A 6,617-nucleotide genomic window follows, 5' to 3' on the forward strand; every position below is an offset into this window, starting at 1 on the left:
AATTTTCAAAGACCTAGTAGTGTGTTCAGGGCGGACCATTTGGCACTGGACAATCCACTGGTGTGCTCTTCCCTGGGGAGGACTGCCACACCAACCCCAGTAGAATCTGTGTGACAAGTTAAACAGACTGAGGCATTTGACTCCAAATGGAGGTCTCCTGGAACCGGCTGTGGAACTCGCTAGCCGGAGAGAAAGTATTGAGGCGCAGTTATGGCAGTCTGTATGCTTCTATTTCCTTTTTGTACTTAGGAGATGTTCGTTCATGACAGCCTGGGCCAAGGAGAAGCCAGCCCCTTGAATTGGGGTCACTGGCCATGACCTCTTCTCTAAGAGATTCAGCGCTTTGCTTCATAATTATTTACATAATTATAAAATAATGCTTTGGGGAGGAGATGGTAATTTTTAATAAAAAATAAATAAACGGGAAAAAAAGAAAAAAAAAGAAAAACACAAAAAAAGAAAAAAAAAGAAAAAAAATAATGCTTTGATAGACTATCCTCCTGACAATATATGAATTTGTTTGGCTATGCATTTGTAGATGAGGCTGGCTTTGACATTATGGTATAGAAAGCATTGTTTAATTATAGTTTTAAATTGAACTTTGAAGATTTTTAAGAAGATAAAAGTTAGACGTTAGTTAAGGATTACACATGAAAATTTATGAACTTGATCAGGACGTAAGAGTCATTCATTAACTATAAGTGATTTATCGAATTCTTTTGTTTAGTAACTAAAGATGTTATCTGTTCCATTCGTAATTGATTCTTTGAACCCACTGTCCAGGAAATGTAATACTTGATTGATTTTGTGCCTTCTTGTGCCAGGTGATTATGATAATTTCTTCTTTGTAACTGCTTTACTGAACACATCTTTTAAGAATTGTAATACATGTTCTTCTTGTATAAAAACCCTTGTTTGAGAGCTACAAAATACACTCAGATTCAAACTGCCTCTGTGTTTGTTTCTGTTTGTCATTGCCAAATCCTTACCCACCCGATCTTCGAGGAAGCACGTCCCACAAGACCCCCCCATACCCGGCTGGGGTGGTCGGTGGCAGAGGACCACCTCTCCTCCTCCCAGCTTTACTCAGTTGCCTGTAGTTTGTGGAGGGCTGCGTCCTGGTCCCTGTGCATTTTGACATGTTTGTCGCTGTCTCTGCTTTGCTCACATTTGGGTGGTCATGTTGGTGAGACTTTACAGGTATAGATTCTGATGTTACTACATATGACGGAATCCACTTTCTGCCCCCTCCACCAATATTCTCTGAGTCTTAGGTAGGCGAGTGTTTTGTATATATACATTGGGACTAGAAATATAAACACAAAGTAACAGTATACTGACTTATGGATTATACTTAGGGAATGTGTACACACACACACACACACACACACAAACACATATATGCAATAACGATTAAAAAAAGAGGTCATGTATTAGAAGGAGAATAGAGAGGGGTAGTTAGGGAGAATTTGGAGTGAGGAAAGATAAGGAAGAAACAATGTGATTAAAATCCCTCAAACGAGGCAGACCTCACCTTTATTACCAGTACTTGGGACACAGAGGCAGACAGATCTCTGTGAGTTCAGGCCAGTTGATCTACATAGAGAATTCCAGAACGGCCAGGGAGAGGGACTTAAGAGAGACTATCTCAAAACACAAAATTACAACCTCAAAAATCGAAAAAAAGATGCACAAATATAGTAAACAAATAAAAAAAGACCAAGTGGTACCAAATGCAGATGATGAGCCATCAGAGTATTCTAAATTAAAACTATGAAGAGAGATATCACTACATAGTGATAGTTAAAGGGAAATTAGAGGGGGCTGGAGAGAAGGCTCAGTGGTTAAGAGCACACTGCCTGCTCTTCCAAAGGTCCTCAGTTCATTTCCCAGCAACCACATGGTAGCTCACAACCACCTGTAATGAGATCTGGTGCCCTCTTCTGGCCTGCAGGCAGACACAATCCTGTATACATAGTAAATAAATAAGTCTTTGGAAAAAAAGGGGGAAATTAGAATAAAACTACATAGCACTACATAGGTAAGGGGGGGAAAAGTAGCAACAATGCAAAAAAGCTGACAAAGTCACAAAACATTCACAACGGGAATGTAAAACTGGTAGTCCTTTAAAAAAAAAAACAGTTTGAAACCTAAACATGTAACTACTGTATAACCTGACAACTGCATTCTTAGACAATTAACCCAGAAGTGAAAAATTATGCTCATAAATGGAAACATCAGAGGTTCTTTGACAGGTGAATGGTTAAAGACATATCTACGACAAGCCATTCATCATTTTCAATAGTGAAAAGATTATTGATTAGGAGTATATTCCCTCTATACATCTCACGGACCTCCAAGGAACTGTGCTAGTGGCAGGCCTGTGTTCCCGTTTATTTAGCATTCTTGAAGCGACAAGAGGGACATGGGAAACACATCACCGAGACAGAAGACGACAGTAAATATTAAAAGGCAACACGCAGAATCCTTGTGGGATAGCATTGTTCTGTGACTCGCCTGGAGTGAGCACAGAAAGCTACACATGGCAACACTATGCATAACTAAACACGGACAACTGTACACGGAAAGTGGTGAGATACTGGGGCTGGAAAATGACTTAGCAGTTAAGAATGCTTGCTTCATTTGCAGAAAATGAGAGTTTAGTTCCCTGTACTTATGCCAAGCAGCTCATAATTCCTATAACTCCAGCTCCAAGGCATTCAGGCCCTCTTCTGGCTTAGGTGAGCATCTGCACACAGGAGGCATGCATACATATAAATTAAAAATGAAAATAAATTTTTAAAAATAAAGGGAAAACTGGTGGAATGTGAATATGATGGTCACACTGTATCGATTTCAACTTTCTTAGTTGTACTGTTATATAATTATTTATGATACTAACATCGGGTAAAATCAGATACGGGGTATTATCTCGTATTAACTATTTGTATAACCTACAAGACCAGAATTCATAATCAAAAGAAAAGGGTATAAAAAGCATACCATCAGCCAGTAGCAGGAGTGGAAAAACAAAGCTTATGTTTTTCCTAAGAAAAATCAAGGAAGGGTGGGGAACATACAATGCCACAAAGAACCAACTGTAGAGCCTGAGTGTGGTGGCACAGCCTTTAATCCCAGCAGATTAAAGGCAGAGACTGGCAGATTTCTTATGAGTTCAAGGCCAGCCTGCTCTACAGAGTGAGTTCCAGGACAGCCAGGGCTACACAGAGAAACCCTGTCTCAAAAAATAAAACCAAAAACAGCTAAAAGTAACCAACAGCCAAAAGAACCAACAATCCACAATATAATATAATTATCTCCTACCCTATTGAGGTTTAACTTCGAGGAGATCTTATTCATCCTGACTTGGATATTACTATTTTTTATAAAAAATAAAGTACATGCCCATGTCTCACTAAAACCACACCATCCCCTCAGTCTACAATTTCATAGAATCGGTGTTGTTCTCTTAACCATCATATCCTGAAGGTCTACCACAAAGTACACGAGCCGCTAAGAACAGGAGAGTGGAATGGATTTATAAATAGAATGAGTGAGATGTCTGCATATGCTTTTTAAAATTGGTTTTTAAATATATTTCATTGTTATTGTTGTTGCTGTTTGAGAAAGGGTCTTTCTATGTATATGTAGCCCTGGCTGTTCTGGAACTTTCTATGTAGACCAGGCTGGCCTCACAGAGCTCTGCCTGCCTCTGCCACCCAAGTGGGCCACATCACCCAGCTGAATACTTATTTTATGTGTCTAGGTGTTTTCCATGCATGTTTTTACACCACATGCACGCCTGGTGCTCACAGAGGCCAGAAGAGGGCGCTGGATCCATCCCTAGAAACTGGAGTTACAAGCAGCTGTGAGCCATGTGAATGCTGGGAATTGAACCTGGGACATCTAGGAGAGCAACCATTGCTCTTAACCACTGAGCCATCATTTCAGACCCTCTGTGCATGCTTTTAAAGTTCCTAGCCAATTATAATTTTGAAGCAGTATGCCCACATCCTCTTACAAGTTTCTAATGGCCACGGGCGTCTAAAATCCAGTGCGGTGTTCATACTTTCCATCCGCAAGTGGAAGTTAACCTAACATTTGTAAAACCGCTTGTGAATTTATGTACTGCCACATGAAGTAATTCATTAAGTCATGAGGAATTAAGAACCAAGAATAACTTGATATTCAGACCTTTGAGAAAATGTTCTAAGCTGACATAACAAGATTCAGCCACAGCCTTAATGTGAAGTGCATTAAAATACATATATATGCATAAAATCTCATTATTTTCAAAATACAGAATCCAACATGAGAGATTTATGAATCATCCTGCCAAGCATAGCCTTATTTTAATTTATATATGTGAAAACTAAGAAAAGTGCCTTCCTTGTTCAAGGTTGCTATAGTTAGATACAGCTGAGGCTAGAATCTGAATGTCTCCAGAGTCTGGATTCGGGTCTCTTGCCACTTAATTGGGCAAGATTCTTTGTTCTTTCTCCACCCACCACATCCCTACCCAATTCAGTAACAAAAAAAGTATTTTATTTAGTTTTTAAGAGTATTGTTTTAAAGAACCCACAAAGCTGAACTCACTCAAACTTTTAAATCGATACAATAAACCCTTCTGGATTCTTTTTTTATGTCAAGGTCCTTTATCCCAATTTGCAAGTATTAAATACACTATAAATGCTGGTTCCTCCATGGAAGTGGCAGAGAGGGTTCATTCGAATAGGAGTCTAGCATGTTTCGCACTTTTGCAGATTCAGCTGAAAAGATGAGCTAGTTTGCAATTTAAGGGAAGCCTTACATTTAAATTTTTGCTTGACATGCACTGTAATTGATCTCAACTTGCCGATTTATATCAAGAACATTTGGAAGCCTTGCTTGTTGGAAGTGAAAAAAGAAAAACTAAAGTTACAAGAAAGCACAGGAAAAGGCTTTTCTTAGGCTAAATGTCCGTAGCAACATGTTACTAAGCATGAATTTAGAGGTCCAAGAAACAAAACACAAGAAGGAACCTCGATTATGCTTGAATCCAACTGTATGACAGCTGGACATATTTTCACAGAAGAGGAAACTGAGTGGTTGGTTGATTAAACCATTAACCAGTAAAGCACACAGCTTACTTCTTCAGCAAGGTTCATTTCCCCTTATTCCGATCCTTACCGTCGTTTCTCTGAGTGAGGATTGACTTTTTTTTCCTCCTAAGATGAAAAGTACGAAGGAGCAAATTAATTTCAAGAGAATGAAAAATAAATGTCTTCGAAAGAGATGCTGGGGTAAAAATGAGAAATGACGTCTGATTTCAAATATGTTGCCGGTTAGGCAATGAATCACATTCTCCTAGGTTTCTCTGTCTCTAAACATCGGCCACAGTTCTTTTCGGTACTCGAATGAGAGGAAGAGGAAGTGAATAAACCTAATATTAAATATACCTACTGAACGCGGGGATGAAGACGGGAAGAACACACCATGCATGCTTCAGCTAGGATCCAGCTGTTTGCTCACAGACGTAAAGGTATAGATGCTGAGAGGGTATCTATCGAAACCTAAGGTACACCTCCAACCCCCCCCCCCAAAAAAGATTCGAGAGGGCAGATGTTTCTAGAGCCAGAAACACCCCCCTACACCCGCGCGCGCCCGGACCCTATTACAGAGTGACTGGGAGGGGACAAAATGGAGCTGAGGTCTAGGGGCGCCCGAAAGGTCGTTTGGAGGTCTAGCAGGCACTTTTGTGTGCTCATGTCAACTGAGTCATGGCAAAGCTCTGTACCCCAAAAAGGAAGAGTTCTCATGGCCCTCGGGTACAGGGAGCTATAGGGACGAGTCAGGCGGGGTTCTAGAAGATCCCGGAGAGCATCCAAGGAGATAGGGACAGTGGTTATCTCCCCCGAATCCGAGGAGCTTCAGGAACCAGCGGCCGCTGCCGGGAAGCCGAGCGCCCCCTGACCTCCAGCCAGCTGAGGTGAACAACGCGGAGCCCGCCAGGGATCTGGGGGGCCCTCCCGGGCACCGACCCAGCAGCCGCAGCCTCCCCAAGCCTAGGATCACTCACCCAAGGTTGCTGCCTTGCGCACCACGTCTCAGCCACTCGGTCCGGCCTTAAAGGGAAGGAAGCTCGCAGAGACGAACCCGCGTGCCCGCTAGCTCCGGTGCTGCCTGGCAAGAAGGGGCGCGCCGCGGAGGGCAGTGGAAAAAAATAAAAGAAGCCGCAGCGGCGCGCGCGCAACCCGGACGGCCAGTGGAGGCGGGGCGCGGCGCGAGCCCGGAAAAGACGCGCCCGGAGGGGCGGGCGGAGCGGGGGCGCGCGGTGGTGTGGCTGAGCCCGCCGAATCGCAGGCGGCCTCCGGCTCGGCCCACCCACGCGCCCGCCCCCGCTCGCTGAAGACGTCACCGCCAAAGAGGCGGAGCCCGCTGGGTCGTGGGTGCTGCGAAGGAGGAGGGCTGCTACCGAGGGGTCGCGGGTCGCTAAAGGCTCCTTGGAGCCGGTGGCTACAAAGCAGATCCCGCACTGCTGGGCAGAACCTCCCGCGAGGGCTTGGCCCCCGACGGTAGATAGCTGCGGAACAAGCCCACGCCCTAGCGGGCTTCCCAGGGCTCCACCCAGGATGAAA

General features: G+C 43.5%; 1 protein-coding gene across 5 annotated transcripts in view; it reads right to left on the bottom strand.

The window, feature by feature from the left end:
- Nucleotides 1-6,252, bottom strand: part of Acsl4 (acyl-CoA synthetase long chain family member 4) — a 72,843-nt gene extending 66,591 nt beyond the window's left edge. For all 5 annotated transcript variants that reach the window (XM_038315994.1, XM_038315992.1, XM_038315991.1 and 2 more), the window contains exon 1: nt 6,059-6,252. The gene's annotated coding sequence lies outside the window, so the exon portion shown is untranslated. The remainder of the gene's footprint in view (nt 1-6,058) is intronic.
- Between the last annotated feature and the right edge of the window lie 365 nt (nt 6,253-6,617).

Source organism: Arvicola amphibius, chromosome X (genome assembly GCF_903992535.2).
Source record: "Arvicola amphibius chromosome X, mArvAmp1.2, whole genome shotgun sequence".
Lineage (NCBI taxonomy): Eukaryota > Metazoa > Chordata > Mammalia > Rodentia > Cricetidae > Arvicola > Arvicola amphibius.